The sequence below is a fragment of the Phoca vitulina genome, unplaced genomic scaffold (genome assembly GCF_004348235.1).
Source record: "Phoca vitulina isolate PV1807 unplaced genomic scaffold, GSC_HSeal_1.0 scaffold62, whole genome shotgun sequence".
NCBI lineage: Eukaryota > Metazoa > Chordata > Mammalia > Carnivora > Phocidae > Phoca > Phoca vitulina.
In genome coordinates this window covers 3,025,450-3,048,511 of record NW_022589765.1, presented here as the reverse complement: position 1 = coordinate 3,048,511, position 23,062 = coordinate 3,025,450, and the positions used below count along the sequence as shown (strand labels likewise).

The 23,062-nt window shown below is 37.7% G+C and overlaps 1 protein-coding gene across 6 annotated transcripts in view; it reads left to right on the top strand.

The window, feature by feature from the left end:
• STAG2 (stromal antigen 2) overlaps window positions 1-23,062 on the top strand; it is a 130,141-nt gene that overhangs the window by 18,962 nt on the left and 88,117 nt on the right. Inside the window, exon 1 of one of the 6 annotated variants that reach the window (XM_032391333.1) lies at window positions 18,736-19,411. The exons of the other annotated variants lie outside the window; for them this stretch is intronic. The gene's annotated coding sequence lies outside the window, so the exon portion shown is untranslated. Of the gene's footprint in view, window positions 1-18,735; window positions 19,412-23,062 lie in introns of those variants that run through there. 6 annotated transcript variants of the gene reach the window in all.

The window sequence follows — 23,062 nt, the reverse complement described above, 5'->3', positions numbered from 1 at the left end:
ATCTTATAAAATCTTCTCACTTTTCTGCTTCTTAGGATAATATTACAAAGAGAAATTACTGTTACTGATATGGAAAACTACCCATAATTCTAATGCTTTCTTCATTCCAAAAATATTTTTAAAATTTTGGTAAACGTAAAATTTACCATTTTAAGTGTACGATTCACTGACATTATTCATTGTTGTGCAAACATTACCACCATCCATCTCCAGCATTGTTTCGTCATTCCATAATGAAACTCTGTACCCATTAAACAACTTCCTATCTCCCCTCTGCCCTCAAACAGGCCCTGATAAGCCAGTGTTCTCCTTTGTGTCTATGTATTTGACTATTCTAGGTACCTCATAAAAGAGGAAGCATAGAATATATGTCCTTTTGTGACTGACTTATTTCACTTGGCTTAACGTTTTCAAGGTTCATCTATTTTGTAGGATGTGCCAGAATTTCCTTCCCTTTTAAGGCTGAATAATATTCTGTTGTATGTATATAACACGTTTTGTTTATTCATCCATGATGGACATTTGGGTTGCTTCCACCTTTTGGCTATTGTGAAGAATGCTGCTATGAGTATGGGTGTACTAATATCTTTTTGAGTCCCTACTTTAAATTCTTTTGCGTATATACCCAGAAGTACAATTGCTCCACAAATATTTGAGTGTCTAGTATGTGGCAGGCACTGTACTAAGCCCTGGAGATAAAGCACTGAGCCTGTCCCCTGCCCTCAAAGAATTTAATTTACTGGGAATAAAAGATATTAAATAAGCAGTTACAATTAAGTATGTTAAATGTTACAAAAGGACAAGTACAGGGTGCCATGTGTATGTGTTACAAAAGGACAAGTACAGGGTGCCATGTGTATGTGTTACAAAAGGACAAGTACAGGGTGCCATGTGTATGTTTTATATGGTTGTAATGTATATATTGTTAATGAGAAGAATACAAAACAGCAAATGCTTTTCCATATTCCAGTATAATCCCCTGCAGCACCCCACTCCCTGTGCCACTGCATGGAAATCTTTGCTTTTTTTCACATTTAAAAAGTTAATGCCTGGAATTTATTTTTGACTATGATGTGAGGTAGGGCTATTCTGATACTGTGATTGATAAGAAATATATATATTTGGTCTTTGACCCCATTCCTGGCACAAAGCTCCTAAAACCCTTGGAATTTCCTAAGTGTTGAGAGAGATTAAGGTGTCTTTTATTATGTTAACGAGGTTACTTTTGGAAAGCACTTGAGGATGGGGCTGGTTGGTTGCCAGTGGTGCCAACCCTGTGCGGAGTGGGAAGAGGGGCTGGAGATGAAATCTAGTCACCAGTGGCCAATGATTTAATCCATCATGCCTCTGTAATGAGGCCTCCGTAAAGACACAAAAGAACAGGGTTCCGAGAGCTTTCATGTTGGTGAACAGCACCTGGAGATTTGGGGAGTGGTGAGCTCCGAGTGGGCAGGGAAACTTCGTGTCCTTTCTCTGTACCTTGCTTTATGTGTCTCTTCCATCTAGCTCTTCTGGGAATTATATCCTTTTATAATAAACCGGTGATCTAGTAAGTAAAAGGTTTCTCTGAGTTCTGTGAGCTGCTCTAGCAAATTAATTGAACCTGAGGAGAGGGTCTTAGGAACCTCTGATTTATAGCCAGTTAGTTAGAAGTCCAGGTGACAACCTGAACTTGGAACTGTCCTCCGAAGTCCAGGGAGGCAGTCATGGGAATCTCCAATCTGTAGCCCATTGTCAGAAGCACAGGTAACCTGGGTTTGCAACTGGTGGCAGAAGGTGGTGTGAGGGCAGTCTTCTAGGACTGAGCCCTTAACCTGTGGAATCTGATGCTATCTCTAGGTAGATAGTGTCAGAATTGAGTTGAATTGTAGGACACCCAGCTGATGACTGGAGGATTACTTGGTGCTCTTTGGGAAGAAAAACACATTGGAATTGGGTCTCAGAGCCAGTTTATCTATACATACTTTTGTCTTTTTTAAAAAAATGGAGTTATAGTTGACATACAATATTACATTTATTTTAGGTGTACAACATAATGAACTTTTGCCTTTTTTTGTGCCATGCCATGAACTACCTAATAATTTTCTTGTTGTACATTTGTGTGTCTCTTCCCCCTCTGTTTTAGATTGGAGGCACTGCTTCTATGAGTAGTTTTGTGGGTTTTTTTTCCTAATTATGTCCAGCAGTGGGATAATGCTGTCAATCAGTATGAACTTTTTAAAGCTCTAAGTAACTGAATATTTATTGTTTTCCAATAGAGTTGTACCCACCTAACAGTGCCACCGTAGCTGTGATGTATGGTAACTACATTATCCCTGCTTTGGAGATGTTATTTTAAGCAGTTTTGCCAGTGATATCTTGGATGCCTTTAATTTGCGTTTCTTTATTAGCTAGAAGGAACATATCCTCTTATTTTTGAGCAAGATATTTTGAATGTGACCAACACTTAAGTTTAACCTGAGGGCCTTTTAATTATGAGTATATAATAGTTTTCTGGTTAATTACTGGTAGTGATTATTTTTAGTATTAAGTAGATGATGTATCTAATTATTTTAAATTGGATCTGTGCATTATTTTGTAATGTCTGTTCACTTTGTGTTTTTAGTTCATTTCAATATACAAGTAGCAGTTACTTAGGAAACCTGCAATAATCCATCCATCCTCTTGTCTAACCCAGTAGTGCTAAGTTGCATTCAGTGGACAGTTTGTAGATGAGCTGTGTTTGAAGTGTTTTGTAAACAGTATGAGAACCAGGGGGAAAAGCCCAGATTTTTTTCTTACTGCAGTGTAACCTTTTTAGCAATGAAATCTACAGTGAAATTAAATTTTTTTTAGTTCAGCCTGTTTCTTGATAGTAATGCTTATTTTTAGTCATGAGCAGGGTAGATAAAGTAAAATTGGCTGTTAGACATTCTTTTTAAAAAATTGCATGATTAAAGAAATAATTACATGATTGCATTTATGGTTATGTCAGTTGGTAGTCCATAGACTGCTTCCAGGAAGAAAGTCCATAGATTCCCTATTGAGATTTTGTCAGTGCCAAGGCATTGTGAAACCAATGGAAAAAGATACCCTTCTTTTTTTTTTTTTGAAGATTTGTTTATTTGACAGAGAAAGACACATCGAGAGAGGGAACACAAGCAGGGGGAGAGGGAGAGGGAGAAGCAGGCCTCCCGCTGAGAAGGAAGCCCGATGAGGGGCCCCAGGATCATGACCTGAGCTGAAGGCAGACGCTTAATGACTGAGCCACCCAGGCGCCCCTCAAAGATATCCTTCTTTCTTTAGGATATCTGAGAATGTTCTTGACTATCTAACTTTCGAGTAATTAAAAATGCACTGGCAACTTTAAAAAAAAGATTTTATTTATTTATTTATTTAGAGAGTGCGAGTGGGAGGAGGGATAAAAGAGGGAAAGGGAGAGAGAATCGGAGGCAGACTCTGCGCTAAGGGCAGAGAGCCTGACACGGGCTCGATCCCAGGACCGCTGGGATTGTGACCTGAGCCGAAGGCAGATGCTTAACTGACTGAGCCACCCAGGTGCCCCAACTTTTTTTTTTTTTTTTTTTTTTTTAAAGTAAGCTCTACGCCCAGTGTGGGGCTTGAACTCACAACCCTTGAGATCAAGAGTTGCATGCTCTACCGACTGAGCCAGCCAGGTGCCTCTGCACTAGCAACTTTGTAGTGAACAGTTTTCAGGTCTGGGGAGAGAAGTTGGGGCAAATGGAAATATAGAATAGTTAATTTTCAAACATTCTGTAGATTGATTTACTTTAGTTAGGAACATAGCTTTTTTGTGTTTATAGCTTTAGTTAAAATGATCATACATGTACATGTTACATTATGTTTAAATGTAGTGAATGCTCTCCTCTCAACACAATCACCTTGTTTTATTTTCATGGTAGCTTTTACCACTGCTTGGTATTTTCTTTCTTTGTGGTCTCTCTTTCCCCTACTAGAATGTAAGCACCATGGGAGTGGGGACTTTGTGGTTTAATGCCGTAACCTTGGTGGCTGTGACAGTGCCTGGTGCGTAGGAGGTCCTCAAATATTTGTTGAATGAATGACTTATTTAGTAATTTATCTGGATACTTGGGGTGCCTGGCTGGCTCAGTTGGTAGAGCATGAGACTCTTGATCTCAGGGTCGTGAGTTTGAGCCCCACATTGGGTGTGGAGCCTACTTTAAAAAATGATAGTAATTTATCTGGATGCTGATGAATTATTTAGAAATAAATTCAGTTTTAGTTGTGAATGTAACTAAACTTAATGAACTTTTAGAAATCACTCATGGTTTTTTGCTTTTTGTTTAAATCGTTTTGAGAAGTGGAAAAAGTTTTGTTTTTTAAAGATCTTATTTATTTGATAGAGAGAGACACAGTGAGAGAGGGAACACAAGCAAGGGGAGTGGGAGAGGGAGAAGCAGGCTTCCTGCGGAGCAGGGAGCCCGACGCGGAGCTCAGTCCCAGGACCCTGGGATCATGACCTGAGCCGAAGGCAGACGCTTAACGGCTGAGCCACCCAGGCGCCCGTAGAAGTGGAAAAAGTTTTGAGATCTGCGGGGCTTGTCAGTATTACTATAGAACACAAGAAATTAGTGGTAAGGCTAAAAAAAGATGCTAGTCTCCAAAGCTCATTAAATAAATCTTGTGCTATATGTAACTGTCTGAGCTAATTATCTGAGTTATGACTATTAGCATATTTTTTTCTGATCATTTTTATCTTCACAAGTTAAGACAAACTTTACTCTTAAGCATCTGATTTGGTGTATTTCCAAACATAGTTTCTTTTGCAAGTTGCAGAAAAAAAATCTGAAGCAGGTAAGAAAAGAGTAGTTAGAAACCATATTGCTTTTTTGCCACTGTCTTGTAGGAGGATTGGGGCAGGGGAAGTATGTTTGCTTGCACTGTATTTTCCAGTGTCTAACATATTACCTAATATTAAATTCCAGATGTGCTGCTCATTATGTGTGTTAATCAAGTATAACAGTAGTGATGATTCCACCATAATTTTAGTGCATTGTAGAGTTTACGTAACACTTTCACTTTGTCCTCATAATAATCCTTTAGGGGGATGGAGGTCTTGTGGTATTTAGGCAGTTTTACAAAGGAGGAGTTAGCCTTTCAGAGGTGCCAAACATGGCTCAAGGTCACACAATTAAATTTGGTAAAATAAACTCTAGAACATGCATCTTTGTTTCCTGGTTCGGTGTTTCTTAGAACTGAAGACTTTTAGATAAGGAAGGAGCTTTAATGGCTCTTAATCTCACATATAGAAATTATGAAATAATTTAACATTACAAAGCTAAATGTGCCAGGATTGCAATCCAGCTCTCCTCAGATTGGTTCTGTATTGTTTTTAATCTTCCGTGTCTTTGATCTTGGAAGTGTATATGCTACTGAATGAATTGGCTGGCTGGTAACAAAGGTATTTGGGTTTCTTAATAGTTTTCTGGTTCATGTGTATACTTGTAATGTTGAATTGCTTCCTGAAATATTTGTATGTATTTTGAGGCATCTTGGGATAGTGGAAAGAACATAAACCTTAGAGCCATGCAAATTTAAGTTGGAATCGTACGACTCCTATTTCTCAACTGTGTGACCTTCTGGAAATTACCTAGCTTCAAATGGGCAGGATATCACCTACCTTAAAATAATTAAAGATGTGTATTATGTTAAGTTTCTGACACATGGAATGTGCTCCATAATGTTAATGTTATTTTTACAAAATGTTACATATGAAACTCATTTTTTGCAATACAGAAAGGAACAGCTAAGATGAAAACAAATTTTGGGGCACCTGGCTGGTTCATTTGGGAGAGCATGTGACGCTTGATCTTGGGGTTGTGGGGACAAGCCCCACGTTAGGTATAGAGATTACTTAAATAAAACTTAAAAATTTGAGAAAGCATTTGTAGCAATTATGTAGCAAAGGTTTTATATTACTTAGCATTCGTACAAATTGATATAAACAACTATTCTGATCTTAAATGTTAGTGGACTTGAAGGTTTTAATAATATTACCACCACTTATTGAGTCTTACTAAGTGCCAGACACTAATGAAGTGCTTGGCAGCTGTCATTTTAAATCCTTAGGCAGCAACCTTGCAAAGAATAGGTGCATATTTCCCATTTTACAAATAGCCAAAAATTGTAGAAATGTACCTTGTCTGTAATCAAGAGCCCTAAAATAAATGTTGATCTTGGATCTAATAATGAGGAAATCAGGAATAATTCAACATAAAATCTATGTACAGGAAGCAGCGTTAGTTACAGTGAAATATTGGGGTCAGTCTTAATGTCTAACAATAAATAAGTAGGTTATGGTACATCATATCTGGTGGAATTTCATGAAACCCTTAGTAGTTTTTATTATGAATATTACAGAAATGGTAGAAGTGCATATACCAATGAAAAATTATGCACTATTATCCATTCTGTGTTTATAGTTTTAAAGATTTATTTATTTTGGAATTTAGAGAGGGCAAGTGGGCGAGCAGGGGGAGGGGCAAAGGGAGAGGGAGAGAAGCAGACCCGCCCCCCGCCCCTACTCAGGGCTCGATCCCACAACCCTGAGATCATGACCTGAGCTGAAATCAAGAGTCAGATACTCAACTGACTGAGCCACCCAGGCGCCCCTGTTTTGTGTTTATATTTTTGAAAAAATTTATACCTAGGCATTCATGCACACATATTATAGACAAAGCCTGGGAAGAAAAATGAAAATAAGTGATTTATTAGGGTAATAGATGCTATGTGATTGTTCTTAGTTTCTTAAAGGTAATTTTGTGTGTAATTTTGTGGAAACCAAGGTCATACGCTTCCTGTGTAGTGTGCATTGAAGAGCATTGCCCTTAAAATATTCAGGGGGTTTAACCTAGATGACATGGTCCAGTATATTGTATCTTATACTTTCAGGGGACTTTAATACTCTCAACTAGTGGCTTTTTACTTTATTCTTCCAGTGGACTCTCAGCACATATTATCAGTCAACCTATTGCATTTTACCATGGAATTTTAGTGTTATTCTTCTTCTTGAAAATTGCAGCCACAATAAGTAGACCTATATTATATAACCATTTTTTTCCCTTAATGGATTTGAGAATCTTCAACTTCTTGGTGACATGAAAGAAGCATGCTTTAAGTCCCAGATATATGTCCCAATGCAGTATTATGAGGGAAACCATCTACTGTAATCTTCTATGCCCATTGCTTTTTGTATAGCTTGTCAATCAGCAAAGCAAATACTTTACTGCCCTCTACCTTTCAAATTACTTCTTACATTTTATGGTTGATATATTTTATGGTATTTGTGTTCTTTTCTATTTCATTGCTTCCATAAAAAAGACTGGTTGAGGTGTTAGTTTTAATTCCTTCTCCTTTTCCATTCATCTGTGAGTACTACAAGACACAGTGCACCATTGATTCTTGTATTTCTCATTTATATATAGATTTTAAAATAAGCTTGTTAGAATTTGCCTGTGTAAATAATATGATGGTCTTGATGGTTTGAAAACTTACCAGGATACTTTTTCAGTTGTTCCGAGTTGTGTTCCAGTTAAGGGTATTGGTAAATTGATTTCCCCCACCGCCACCACCGTGTGTTTGTGCTCTTGTATACACTCCTCTCTGTGTCTGATTTGTTTTTTTTTTTTTAAAGGTTTTATTTGTCAGAGAGAGAGAGCACAGGCAAGGGGAGCTGCAGGCAGAGGGAGAAGCAGGCTCCCTGCTGAGCAAGGAGCCCCATGTGGGACTCGATCCCAGGACCCTGGGATCCTGACCTGAGCTGAAGGCAGACGCTTAACTGAGCCTCCCAGGCGTCCCTGATTTGTTTCTTTAAAAAAATTTTTTAAAGATTTATTTATCCATTTGAGAGAGAGATACTGCTAACGTGCTCGCTGAGTGTGGGAGGGTGGTGGAGGGGGAAAGCCTAGAGGGAGAGAATCTCCAAGCTGACTCCTCTCTGAGTGTGGAGCCCAAAGCGGGGCTGGATCCCACAGCCCAGGAGGTCATGACCTCAGCCAAAACCAAGAGTTGGGTGCTCAAGCGACTGAGCCACCCAGGCACTCTGATTTGTTTTAAACTAATATTCAGGGAATATGTCTGCAAGTGAAACCATTGAGAATTCTCTGTATTCTTTGGAATGTTCACCTTTCTTGTGTATTTTACACAAACATTGTCTGGAAGACTTACAGGTTCTGTAGTATGGTTTTCATGTCTTCAAAGGATTTTTACAATGTTTAGAGCAAACTACTTTGAAAGAAGGAATAACTACTATTACTTGTATAAAAATAATGAACTCTACCCATAATAAAAATTTAGTGCAGAAAGAGTGTAATGTGAAAAATTCCAATCCCTCCATTCCCAGTTTCAGAAGTAACCACTGCTAATAGTTTGTGTCCTTCTAGAAATTTTGTAAGCATAAACAAATTGTATCATATTTATATATATTGGTGTGTGGGATTTCTGGTTGGCTCAATTGGTGGAGCATGGGACTCTTGATCTCAGGGTTGTGAGTTCAAGCTCCACAATGGATGTAGAAATTACTTAAAATCTTAAAGAAAAAAAAAAAAAGGCTTAGGGTGCCTGGGTGGCTCAGTCAATTAAGTGTCCAACTTTTGATTTCTGCTTAGGTCGTGATCTCAGGGTGGTGAGATTGAGCCCCACATCAGGCTGCATGCTCAGTGGGAAGTCTGCTTGAGATTCTCTCTCCTCTCCCTCCTTCCCCCCCCACTCTCGTGTGTGTGCAAGCACTCTCACTCTCTCAAATAAATCTTTACAAAATTTTTTTAAAAAGCTTATATGTATTGGTCTGTAGTTTGTTCTTTCCACTTGATGACTCTCTTACATTTTATAATATCAGCACATTTTTTTTAGCAGTATATACTTCATATTTATGAATCTAATATCCCCCATAGCTTTTAAAAATGTAGATTTTTTTTCTGGGAATACATGTAATTTATTGTTTTTTCTTCCAGAAAAAGTTGTATTGTATTATTCTTTATACTAAGTTAGCCTAGACAATTTCTGTTGTGTGGGAAGTTCATGGGGATGTGATTTAGGGCGTACTTTATGTCAAAAAAACTTTATATATGTATTATAATGGTGTCTTTTCAGAGTGATGAATTGTGTATAAGATGCAGTTTTTGTCCTCAAGAGTCCACATTCTTAATACAGAAGGTAGCTAAGGAAACAAAAACATAAAAATACAGGATCATTATTGTAATGATGGAAACTTGTGTAAAGTATAGGAATAGAAAGAGGTAGTGATTTTCTGGGAGAGTAAAAGGAGTGTGCCTTAGAGGGGGTGAGTAGTGATTGAGATTCAGTAGAAGTTTATCAGGGCATTCCAAACCAACCAACCTACTCCTTCTCTCCCTCTTCCTAATACATTGTAGTAGTATCCAACTGCTCTTAGTTCTCTTAACATACCACACTGTGTGATGCCTACATGTTTCTTTGCTTGAGCTTTCTAATGCCTGGAATATTCCTGCACCCACTTGCCAGCATAACTGTGTATGTCCTTCCAGATTTAGATTGGGGTCACATGGAAACCGTATCTAAGCTCCTCTTTCCCAGTTAGGAGCCACTTCTCTGTGCACTGGGGCTTCCTATGCATATTTATGCCAGTGTACTTTCACTATACTCAATTGTGTAATTGCTTGTGTGACACCTTCACTGTACTGTGAGCTCATTTAAGGAGGGTGACTGTGTTTTATTCATTTCCCCCAATATTATGAAAAATTTATAACATAACATAATTGTACAGTGATCACCCATATATCCATCACCTAGATTCTATCTTTAACATTTTGCTATACTTGCTTTGTCAGATATTCCATCCAGCTAGCCATTGCTCCCTTCTATCCATTGTCGTTGACTTTTTTTTTTTTATTTGATGGCATTTCAAAGTAAGTTGCAGACATTAGTACCTTTCTACCCCTAAAGACGTCAGCATTATGGTCATTAAATGGAGTTCATATTTTATTCATCTTCATTCTTTTTTAAATTTTGAAAATTGTGCCTGTTATTTTTATCATCAGGGCTATCACAGTGCTAGTATAGAGGTGCTTAGTATTTGAATTGAAATCCTTTATTTTGTGCATTTAACTATAAGTGTATTGCACTTGTAAGGAGTGATTCATTAAGGGCTGGAGTCGAGAATTTCATATAACAGGGATAATTATTATCATTATTAGAATATTTATTGTTTAAAGGCTGAAATAAATGCTAGGTAAACAGAAAAGGGTAGTTAGGCAATGGATTTGGGGTTAGGGTGGGGGAGGAATAGCTAGGTTGAGAGGATACCAGTAACTGATGTTAGAAGCTAGGGTTTTTATTGGGCTTTAAAGAATGGTTCTAGGTTGAGTAGAAGAGAGTGGTTAAGGCTACAGGCTGGAGAAACCATACCTTTTGTGGAATAATGAGACAAGACTTGTAATTGGAGCCATAGGTTCAATTTCATTAATAAAAACATTAGTTTTTGTTTTTGGTTGTTGCAGGATCTCCTCAGGATTGGAAAGGGGCTTGGTGGTGTTAAAATAGGACAGGTGCTAAAAGAGATAATTATCTTGTATTTTTCTTAAACTCACAGTTTTTTTAAAAAATAAACTTTATCTGATACTTGCTTTCAATTAAGTAAACTTTTGTCTTGGGTTATTCAGACTTTCTAGAAAGTAGCAGCTCCTGGTGTTTATAGAATATAGAAATTGGAAAGAGGAAGAAGATTCCAGTGGCAAATTGAAGTCCATATGGAATAAGTTCCTGGAGATTTTCAATCTTGGTTAACTTAAACTTGGGCAATATCTTCTAGAAAAGACCCATTTCCTTCTTGTGGAAAGAAGAGTGGTACGGTGACCACTGGTGGCTTAGACTCTGGGAAGCTTCTTAAGGACATTTTGGGGAAATGAATTGAGCTGTGGGTTTCTGGTATTTGAGTGAATAAGGTTCAGATGATTAAGTGGCCCAAGGCAGGAAAGGGGAAGTGTGTTTTGCTTCTCTTCCCAACTACTCATGCCTTCTCTGCCTCTAAAACTGGATCATTCTGTATATCAGAGGTTGCAGATTCTATGGCTTACAGCAGCTTTTCTTAAAGTGTGGTATGGACCCACCTATATAGGGGATTTATGAATAATACAGATATCTGAGACTTTTATACAGATTACTGAAGAAGCCCTCGGTGTGGGTCCTGTGACATTGCATTTTAATAAGCATTTTAGGGACGCCTGGGTGGCTCAGTCAGTTAAGCGTCTGCCTTCAGGTCAGGTCGTGATCCCAGCGTCCTGGGATTGAGCCCCGCCTCAGGCTCCCTGCTCAGTGGGGGCCTGCTTCTTCCTCTGCCTGATGCTCCCCCTGCTTGTGCTTTCTCTCTGTCTCTCTGACAAATAAATAAAATCTTTAAAAAAACAAATATTTAATGATTCTTATGCAATTGAAATTTAAGAGAACCACTCTTTTACATGTAGACTTTTCCATTATTTATTTATTAAGTGATCAACTGTAGGTATTATGGTGGAGCCACTGCTCCTCAGAAAAGCACAATTACACGCGGCAAATGCGTATTTGCTTTATAATAAGATTGATGGTAAAATGCAGCTGTTAGGGATTTTCTGCTGCTCAAGATTTTGCTAGAGATCATTTTGTGTACACAATTGTAAGGAAACACTTGTTTTTAGTGCATGTATTGAACAAGGTATATATTTCAGGGCTTTTTCTTTTTTTTTTTTTTAAAGATTTTATTTATTTGACAGAGTGAGAGCAGGAGCACAAGCAGGGGGAGTGGGAGAGGGAGAAGGAGACTCCCGCCGAGCAGGGAGCCTGATGTGGGGCTCGATCCAGGACTCTGGGATCATGACCTGAGCCGAAGGCAGATGGCCAACGACTGAGCCACCCAGGCACCCCTTTCAGGTCTTTTTCTCTGTAATTGTTTTAGATATTTAAATACAGAGGAAGGAAACGCAACACCTCTTATATTTGAAATGGACTGATTCAGAAGACTTTAAGAGCATAATCTCATTTATGTTCTGAAGAGATGGTATGTGGATTAGCCTAACAAGATACCCATCTATTTGTGAAGCAAATATGCAGAAGACAGGTTCAAGCCCAGATTTTTGCCTCTTAACACCTGTGTGACCTTGGGCAAAACTCTTAACCTTTGAAAAAATATTCAGTGTTCATCAGTGTTAAGTAGAAGTTGATGTGTTATAGAAACCATTTTATGACATTACTTAACTATTTTGATAAGACTTCTGGTTTTACCATGATGTAAGGGCATTTTTCTTTTTGGGTATGGTACAGAAATAATGAGGTGAACAGAAAAAAACCCTTTGCAAACTTTTTTAAAAGCATACTTTCTGGAGAGAGATAAAATGTGCAGATTACAAAAAATATGTAAGGGGGGTAGGTAGTGCATCAAAGAAGCATGGAGAGTAATGAGCTAGCTCAAGAGGAGATGGCTGATCTCAGATCTCAAGTGCAAAAGATAATAATCTTTGTATGTGGCAATGGGAGCAGATAAAGAGGTGAGCAGACTGGAAGATAAAGCCTTGGTGGACAAGGTTTAGTCAGACTAGGAGAGATGATAGGGACTGTATGTAACAACTGTTGTATTGCACAGGACGCCATTTTAGCAGGAAGTGATCTGTCTTTGTGGAAGCAGTGGAGAGAATCTGTTTTATTTAGCTTGAAAGACTATCCTAACACTTAAAGAGCTGTTTGAAGTTGGCAAGAAAGAGATTATCAGCCTTTTTGGAAAATGGGCAAATGACCTGAACAGAGAAAAAGACAATAAGAATGGCTGTTAAATAAACATAAGGAAATTAGAGAAGTGCAAATTAAAACTACAAGTACCCCTCTTTAGCCAGACCTATTTGGTTCCTGGTTTTCATTAGCAGGAGTTCAGATAATGATGAATACTGCATTATCCAAATCTTTTGGTTTATCAATTTTGAATAACGGGATTATTTATTTTTGGTTTCTAAGTTTGTGAAGTGGAACCTCATTTAAGGAGATTCTCCTGTATCCTGAATTTTTCACAATAGCAGATTGGCAAAAATTTGAAAGTCTCTTTTTTAAAAATCTTTTTTAAACATTTATTTATTTATTATTTGAGAAAGAGAAGGGTGTGTGTGCACGTGGGGGAGTAGGGGGAAGGGCAGAGGCGGAGGGAGAGGGACAAGCAGACTGCGCTGACCGAGGAGCAGACACAGGGCTCTGTCTCATGATGCTGAGATCACAGCATAAGCTGAAACCTAGAGTGGGACACTTAACTGACTGCACCACCCAGGTACCCCCAAAATTCAGAAGTCTTGACAGTGCTGTTAGTGAATGTGCAGAAACAGACCCACACATTGGTTGCTGGTGGAAGTACAGATTGGTATAACCTTTGTCTAGGGAGGCTAATTTTGGTATTTGTTAAAATTACAAATGCTTATGGCCTTTAGCTAAAATCTTTAATTGTGTCCATTGGTATGAGGGACAGCTTATGTGTTAATTGATTAAAATGACCAGAGCAACATTGAATTAAATATCGTTCAAGTGGCTAAACCATAGTTTTGGGGTTCCAGTGTAGATGTTGGAGAAATTAATTAGAAGGAAGCATTTGAGTGGTAGTGGGGGACAGCACTGATGGACACAGATTTTAGAATTTTTTATTAAGATACTTTACATAAAGTCCAGTTCACTCTTTTTTAGTGTACAGTTCTGTGAGTTTTGGCATATGTATATAGTTATATAAACATCTTCACCATCAAGATATATTACAGTTCCAGTACCTCCACCCCCAGATCTCCCCAATAATCCTTGGTACAGTCAGTCTTTCTTCCCAGCCTGAGCCCCTGGCAACCACTGATCTGTTTTATGTCCGTAGGTTGGTTAGTTGGTTGGTTTGTTTTTGCCTTTTCTAGACTGTCATATAAATGGAATCATACAATAAGTAGTTTATTGAGCCTGGCTCCTTTCACTTAGCATAATGCATTTGAGATTCAGCTGAGTCATGTGTATCAGAAGTTTGTTTCTTTTTATTATTGGGTAGTATTCCATTGTATGGGTGTAATGTAATTTGCTTATCTGTTCACCAGTTGAAGGATATTTGGATTGTTTTTTACCTTTTAGTGATCACAAGTAAAGCCACTTAGAAATTTTATACTTTAGGTTTTTACATTGAATCTAGCATTCATTTTGAGTTAATTTTTGCATTTGTTATGAGGTGTGGATTAAGTAACCTTTTTTGGCACATGGGTATCCAACCCTTTCCAAAGGACTGTCGTTCTTCATTGAAATGCCTTGGTACTTCTGTCAAAAACCAAGTGACCATGCGTATGTGGGTCTATTTCAGGTTTCTAGTTCTGTTGGTTTGTCTTGATCACCATTTGTACTGTCTTGATTACTGTAGCTTTATAGTAAGCTGTGATATAGTATATAGTGTGGGTTCTCTAAATTGTTCTGTTTCAGAATTGTTTTGGCAGTTGTAATTTTTTTGCCTTTTCACCTAAGAATCAGTTTGTTGATTTTTGAAGGGAAAAAAAACTTGCTAGGATTTTTAAAAAAGGTTTTATTTATTTATTTATTTATTTGAGAGAGAGAGAGAGAATGTGTGCAGGCACAGGCTGGGAAAGGGAGAGGGAAAGAACCTTAAGTGGACTCTGTGCTGAGCGTGGAGCCTGACAAGGGGCTCCATCCCATGACCCCAAGATCATGACCTGAGCTGAAACCAAGAGTTGGATGCTCAACCAACAGAGCCACCCAGGCGCCCCAAACCTTGCTAGGAATTTGATTAGACTTTTAAAGTTTTATTTTGGCATAATACTAGATTCATAAGAAGTTACCAAAACAGGAGAGAAGTTTCCATGTATTCTTGATTCAGTTTCAACCAGGGAAAACATCTTGCATAACTATAGTACAATATCAAAACCAAGAAATTGGTATTGGTGTAATCCACAGAGTTTATTTAGATTTTTAGTTATATGTGCACTCATTTGTGTGACTGTGTTTGTGTTTATGATTCTCTCTAATTTTTAAAAAAGATTTTATTCATTTTAGAGAAAGAGAGAGACAGCAGGGAGAGGGAGAAGCAGACTTCCCACTGAGTAGGGAGCCGGACACAGGGCCAGGACTTGGAGATCATGACCTGAGCCGAAGGCAGATACTTAACCATCTGAGCCACCCAGGCGCTCCTGATGCTGTCCAATTTTATCACAGGTGTAGATGGGTGTAACAACAACCACAAAGATAGAGAACTGTTATATCATCACAAAGATCCCTCATACTGCTTCTTTATAGTTATATTCATCCCCCTCCCTCACCTTCCTCAATTTTGTCCCTAATCCCTGGCACCACTAATTTGTTCACTATTCTTCACTCAACATAATTGTCTTGAGATCCATCCAAGTTGTTGCGTTCCATCCGTTAATTCCTTTGTATTGCTGAGTCATATTCCACAGTATGGATGTACCACAGTTTGTTTAACCATCGACTCATTGAAGGATATTTGAATTAGTGTTTATATTAGTTTGTATTACTTTGCTAGTGTTCTCATTAAAAAGTACCAGAAAGTGGGTGGCTTAAATGACCAATCTATTGTTTTGCACTTCTGGAGGCTAGATATCCCAGATCATGGTGTCAGCAAGGCTGGTTCCTTCTGAGGGCTGTGGGAGAGAGTCTGTTCAGTGTCTCTTGCCAAGCTTCTCGTGGTTGCTGACAATCTTTGGTGTTCCTTGGTTTATAAAAGCATCACCTTGGTCTCCACCTCCACCTCCATCTTCACCTGATATTCTCACTGTGTACATGTCTCTTCAAGTCCCCCCTCCCCCATTTTTAAAAGTTTTTTTTTTTAATTTTTAAATAATCTACACCCAATGTGGGGCTCAAACCCACAACTCTGAGATCAAGAGTTGCATGCTCCACCAACTGAGCCAGCCACGGCCCCCCAAATTTCCCCTTTTTATAAGGACACAAGTCATATAGGGTTAGGGCCCATACTGAAGTCCTCATTTTAACTTGATAACTTCTGTAAATACCCTAACTCCAAATAAGGTCACATTCCAAGGTATGCGGGATTAGGATTTCAAAATACGAATTTTGGGGGGACACAGTTCAACCTAGAACAAAATCATTTCCTATTTTTGGCCTTTACAAATAAAACTGCTGTGAACATTTACATTCATATTTTTGTGTGGACATAGATTTCTATTTCTCTGGGATAAATGCTTGGGAATAAGTGCTGGTTCTTATGGTAAATATATATGTGGTTTTCTAGTTCTAAAAATTTTTATGTTTGACAATACAATTTACATACAACATTGTATAAATTTAAGGTGTACAGTGTGTTGATGATACATTTATATATCGCAGTATGATTACCACCATAGCTTTTAGCTAACACTTCTGTCTGGTCACATAAAGATCATTTCTTCGGGCATCTGGGTGGCTCAGTCAGTTAAGTGTCTTACTTCGGCTCAGGTCATGATCTCAGGGTCCTGGGATGGAGCCCTGCTCAGCAGGGAGTCTGCTTCTCCCTCTCCCTCTGCCCCTCCCCCCACTCGCCCAGCATGCACTTTCTCTCAAACGAAAATAAATAAAATCGAAAAAAAGATCATTTCTTTTCTGTGGCAAGCATGTATGGCTTTTAGAAGTAACTTCTACACATTTTACCAGAGTGGCTGTGTCATTTTACATTTCCACCAGCAGTATAAGAGAATCTGTTTCTTTGCATCTTTGCTGCCATTTGATTTTGTCACTACTTTTTTTTATCTTGGCCATTCTGATAGGAGTGATACCTTACTGTGGTTTTTATTTGCACTTTCTTCAATTCAGTTTTAACATGTGTTACTATAAAAGTTATTTTTTGGGTGCCTGGGTGGCTCAGTTGGTTAAGCGACTGCCTCCAGCTCAGGTCATGATCCTGGAGTGCTGGGATCGAGTCCCGCATTGGGCTCCCTGCTGCTCGGCAGGGAGTCTGCTTCTCCCTCTCACCCTACCCCCTCTTGTGCTCTCTCTCTCTCTCTCTGTTTCAAATAAATAAAATAAAATCTTTAAAAAAAATTAAAATACTTTGTTAAAAAGTTTTTCTTGATAATTACCTTTTTTCTCTTACACTTAAACTCTTGATTTTTAATACCATTAACACGGTTACTTATTTCCTATCCTACAGTAAAAAGAAAAATAGCTTCAGAAGAACAGAGTCAGTATTACAACAAACAACAAAACTATTAAATAAAGTCTAAATTTTCTTTTTTTTTTTTTAAGATTTCATTTATTTGACAGAGAGAGCACAAGCAGGGAGAGCAGCAGGGCACAGGGAGAGGGAGAAGCAGGCTCCCCGCTGAACAGGGAGCCCGATGCGGGGCTCGATCCCAGAACCCTGGGATCATGACCTGAGCCAAAGGCAGATACTTAACCAACTGAGCCACCCAGGCAACCCCTAAATTTTCTTTATATTTCTTTTTGTCTTTGGAGTTCATCTCACTAAGGATGTTGTGTTTTGCAGTCTTACTATAAGTGCTTTCCCTGTATACTCCTGTTATCTGGTGTACACGATTAGGTTTATTTTTCTAAATCCTTTCAACTTCAGGAATTTCAGAAATTCAGTTTCCTGTCTCGAATAGGTAATTCGTTTTTCTAAATCAAAAGTTAAAATTCAAAAAAACGTTAAAATTCGATATAGAGGTATGCATAGAAGTCTCCAGAGACTCCTGCCTTTGCTGTTCTTTCTTTCATCCCCTCCCTCTTACAGGCAACTTAAAAAAATGTTTCTTGTCAATCCTTCCAGTATTTCTTTTTGTGCAAATACATCCATATTTACATTTTTATTTTACTATTCTTTCTTGAAAGTAGTATACTGGCCAAAACAATTTGTTATAGACATTGATATTTAAGTGCCAGACCTAACAGAAGATGTTAAGAGTTGTGTTGATGATGTCTTCCATGGTGTGAGAGTTGAATCTGCCATACTGACCTGAACCATTTCATGATCTATCTGCAAGTTATGATCAGTATGAATTAGTGACATAGGTTTGCTAGTTAATTATGCTGATGATTATATCATTGGAAAAATCTGCTTTTTACTCTCTAATTGTAGACAGAAAAAGAGAGGTGAAATACAGTTGAGAAACTGCTTGTTACTCTAATTTTAGAAAAAGAGACAGGTGAAATATAGTTGAATACCTAGGAAGTTGTTATTGCTAGCCAAAGCAGGTGATAACAGGACTAACCTGTGTGTTGGGGTGGGGGGCATAATGAAGTAAAACTTTTAAGTAAAATGACATGAATGGGATATTTGGAAACATGAGCAGAATAATTTGCAAGAAGCAGTTGAAGAAGAAATCTTTTTCTTGTTTGGAATTTATTAATCAGGAAAACTGAGCATAATCGCTGATGGTAGAGAGAGATTGCTTTTCATGATGAAAAGAGCATTTTGAGCACTTTGCCAAAGTAATAATCATAGAATAAAATGGGAGATACTTGCGTATGAAGAATCTCCTTACGCATGTTGTTTTCAGATTTTTGCTAAATTATTTTGTGAAGTGGATCATTGCAACACATGTTTTTCTGTAGAAAGAGTTTTCTAATTGAGAAGTTTCTTTTCTAATGACTGAGCAGATAAAATCATTAGTACAACAAATTATGTCTTAAAAGTAAGGTTGCAGTAACTATAAACCTCTCCAATTTAAGATAGTAGTTTTGAGTTCTCTGCAGTATAGTATACTTTCAAGGGTACCTAATACTTAAAACATTAGTTCTAGTATATATTTTCCCTTAGTAGCATATCATTATTAATATTAAATGTGTGCTGAATTATTATTTTGCTTCCTTTTTTAGCATTTAGATAATCCTTTGGGGGCTGTTTTTCAGGATGCTTTAATATATTTGTGGTAGTTTAGAAACAAGGTAGTCTTTTGGTCTCATTGCTCCAGGACTTTAAAAAATTCCCATCATCTTAGAGCTCATATTGAGAGTTGGTCTTGTCTCCCTCTCTTTCATCATTGGATGGCATACGAAGGTAGATGAAATACACTCATGGGTGTATAAAGGCACTAAAAATGGAATAGGTTACAGAGCAAAAGGTTGGGGCCCCTTGTAACATCTAGTACCAGTAATTTGTATATGTTTTAACATTTTGATATCTTTTCTTACTGGATCATCTTTATGATGTACACTAATGATAAGCTCCCTCCCCCAAATTTAATGGAAGCACATGCTATATTTTAGGGATCAGTAACTTTTAATTCCTAGTATCATCACATGATGCAATTCTAGCATGTTAGCCCTTGACTGCAGCTTGCTTGATTGCTGCTAGAAGGTTGTTTTTGCTTTTTTCCAGCTTTAATTTACATGCTGTTCTCTATGAAACTTACTCCATCAAATTTTGAACAAGGGAGAGAAATGTTATGGGTTTCAGTGATCGTTTTCATACCATGTGGTGAGTAAATTTGAAAATGTAGCTGGGACTAGCTTGCATTGTTCAACTAAGTGCTTCCATTTTTTTTTTTTTTTTTTGAAAAGCTAGGTATTTCTTTGGATCCTTTGCCATAAAGTTACACAAGCTTTGGTTCATTTTTACCATATTAAATAGATAACAAAATCTGTTTGCCAAAACAAGTACTTTCGAGTGTAGATATCAATTGTTAGTGGCTTATTTATAAAATTATATTTCAGGGGCACCGGGTGGCTCAATTGGTTAAGCGTCTGACTTTTGATTTCGGCTCAGGTCATGATCTCAGGGTTGTGAGATCGAGCCCTGTGCTTAAGATTCTCTCTCTCCCTCTCCCATCTGCCACCCCCTCCCTCTAAAAGAAAATTATATTTCAAAAGATACCAATAGTTAAGGTCTAAAGTATGCTTGCTCAGTAGAAAGGTATTCTCAAATATTTGGTGATTTATACAATCTTGTGAATTTATATGATAAAGAAATTGGTAAAAGGTTGAAATGTAATTTTTTATTGTAAAAAACTCATGAAATTTACCATCTTAACTTTTTTTTTTTTTTTTTTTTTTAAGAGCGATAGATATTGTGAGGGGGGTGGAGGGAGGGGCAGAGGGAGAGAGAGAATCTTAAGTAGGCTCCATGCCCAGCGTGGAGCCCGACACGGGGCTCAGTCTTAACGACTCTGAGATCGTGACCTGAGCCAAAATCAAGAGTCCAGTGCTTAACTGAGCCATCCAAGTGCCTCCCATCTTAACGGTGGACAGTTCAGCAATTACATTGACACTGTTGTGTAACATCTCCAGAACTTTTCATCTTGAAAATCTGAAACTCCGTACCCATTAAACAACCCCCCCTTTCCCACTCCTTCCATCTCCTGGTAAACACCATTCTACTTTCTGTTTCTGTGAATTTGATTACTTTAGGTACCTCATCTCAGTGGAGTCATACAGTATTTGTCTTTTTGTGACTGACTGGCTTATTTCATGTAACATAATGTCTTGGAGGTTCATGCGTGTTATAGCATGTGACAGGATTTCCTTTGTTAAGGATGAATAATATTCCGTTGTATGTATACATCTTACTTTGTTTATCCATTCAGCTATTGATGGACATGTGGGCTGCTTCCACCTCTTGGCTATTGTGGACAGTGCTGCTGTGAATGTGGGTGTACAAATAATCTTGAGAATCAGCTTTCATTTGTTTTGGATATGTACCTGGAAGTGGGGATTGTTGGATCATATGGTAGTTCCATTTAAGAATTTTTGGGGAACCCCCATAGTGTTTTGCATAGCAGATGCACAGTTTTGCAATCCTACCAGCAGTGCACAGGTGTTCAATTTTTTACACATCTTTGCAGACGCTTGCGTGTATTTTGATTCTAGCCGTCTCAGAGGGTATGAGGTGGTATCTCATTGTGGTTTTGATTGATTTTGATTCAAGTCCTTTAGCCATTTTTTATTTGTGTCACTTGATTTTTTGTTGTTGAGTTGTAGGAATTCTTTATATATTCTGGATATTAACCTCTTACCAGATACATGATTTGCAAATATTTTCTGTAGTTTGCCTTTTCACTATGTTGATTGTGTCCTTTGATGTGTAAAATTTTTGATGTAGTCTCATTTGTTTATTTTTGCTTTTATTACCTGTTTATGGTGTCATATCCAAGAAATCATTACCGAGTCCAGTGTTATGAGGCTTATCTTCTATGTTTTCTTGTAGAACTCTTATAGTTTTAGGTCTTAGATTTAGGTCTTTAACCCATTTTTAATTAATTTTTGTATAAGGTGTGAGATAATGATTGGTTCATCTTCATATTTTGCATGTGGATATCCAGTTTTCCTAGCACCAGTTTTTGAAGAAACTGTCCTTTCCCAATTGAGTGGTCTTGGCACTCTTGTCAAAAATAATTTGGATGTGTATGCAAGGGTTTATTTCTGCCCTCTCCATTCTCTTCTGTTGGGTCTGTATGTCTGTCTTTATGCCAGTAGCACACTGTTTTGATTATTGTAGTTTTGTGATATGTTTTGAAATCAGGAAGTGTGATTCCTCCAACTTTGTTTCCTTTTTTTTCCCCCAGATTGTTTGGGTTATTTGTAGTACCTTGAGTTTTATGATGAATTTTTCTGTTTCTGCAAAAAAAATGCTCTTGAGATTTTGATAGGGATTGCATTGAATCTGTAGATTGTTTCGGGTAGTATGGCCATCTTAATAATAACAGTAATCCATTCAGTTTACATAGGATATCTTTAGACTTATTTGTGTCTTCTTTAATTTCTTTTTTTTCCTCTAACATTTTATTTTTAAGTAATCTCTACATCCAGTGTGGGGCTCAAACTCATAACCCCGAGACCAAGAGTTGCATGCTCCATTGACTGAGCCAGTCAGGCACCCCAAGTGTCTTCTTTAATTTCGTCCAGCAGTGTTTTGTAATTTTCAGTATATAAGTCTTCCACCTCCCTTGGTTAGGTTTATTCCTAAGAATTTTTTTGTTTTGGTGCTATTGTAAATAGAATTATTTTCTTAGTTTCCTTTTGGATTGTTCATTGTTAGTGTATAGAAGCACAATTGATTTTTGTGTATTGACTGTGTATCCTGCAACTTGCTGAATTTATTTTAATAGGTTTTGTGTGTGTGTGTGTGTGTGTGAATGTGAAATTTTTGGGGTCTTCTATGTATAAGGTCATATCATCTGCAAACAGATAATTTTACTCCTTCCTTTAAAATTTGGATATCTTTTATTTCTTTTTCTTGCTTAACTGTTTTAGGTAGGACTCCTAATACTATGTTGAATAGAAGTGGTGAGAGCAGGCATCCTTGCCTTATTTCTGATCTTAAAAGGGAAAGTTTCAGTCTTTTACCATTCAATATAGTATTAGCTGTGAGCTTTTCATAAGTGGCCTTTATTATATTGAAGTACTTTCCTGCTATTCCTACTTAGTTGAGTGTTTTTATCATGGAAAGGTATTGAATTTTATCAAATGCTTTTTCTGCACCAGTTGAGACGATTATGAAATTTTTTGTCCTTCATTCTCTTAATATGGTTCATTGCTTGATTTTCGTGCATTGCACCAGCCTTGCATTCTGGAAATAAATCCCACTTGGTCATGGTGTATAATACTTAATAATGTGCTGTTGAATTTGGTTTGCTAGTATTTTTTGGAGGATTTCTGTATTGGTGTTCATCAGGGATGTTGGTCTGAGGTTTTTCGTAGTGTCTATCTGGCTTAAATTTAACTTTTAAAAAGTCATTTACGGGACGCCTGGGTGGCTCGGTCGATTAAGCATCTACCTTCAGTCAGGTCATGATCCCAGGAGTCCTGGGATTGAGTCCTGCATCGGGTTCCTTGCTAGGTGGGGAGCCTGCCTCTCCCTCTCCCTCTGCCTGCCACTCCCCCTGCTTGTGCTCTCTCCTTCTCTCTCTCTGACAAATAAATAAAATCTTTAAAAAAATAAAAATGAAAAGTCATTTACATGTTTTAATCTTTAGGAAACCTAAAGGTTAGAATTTAAATAAATATGGAGTACAATACATAAGACTCTTCTGTCATTGTCTTTGTGTGGAATTACCAAATGGAGAACCATCCTCTTAGATCTGAAATAAGAAATGGGAAGTATCCATACTGATTTATTTATTTTTTTTTTTTT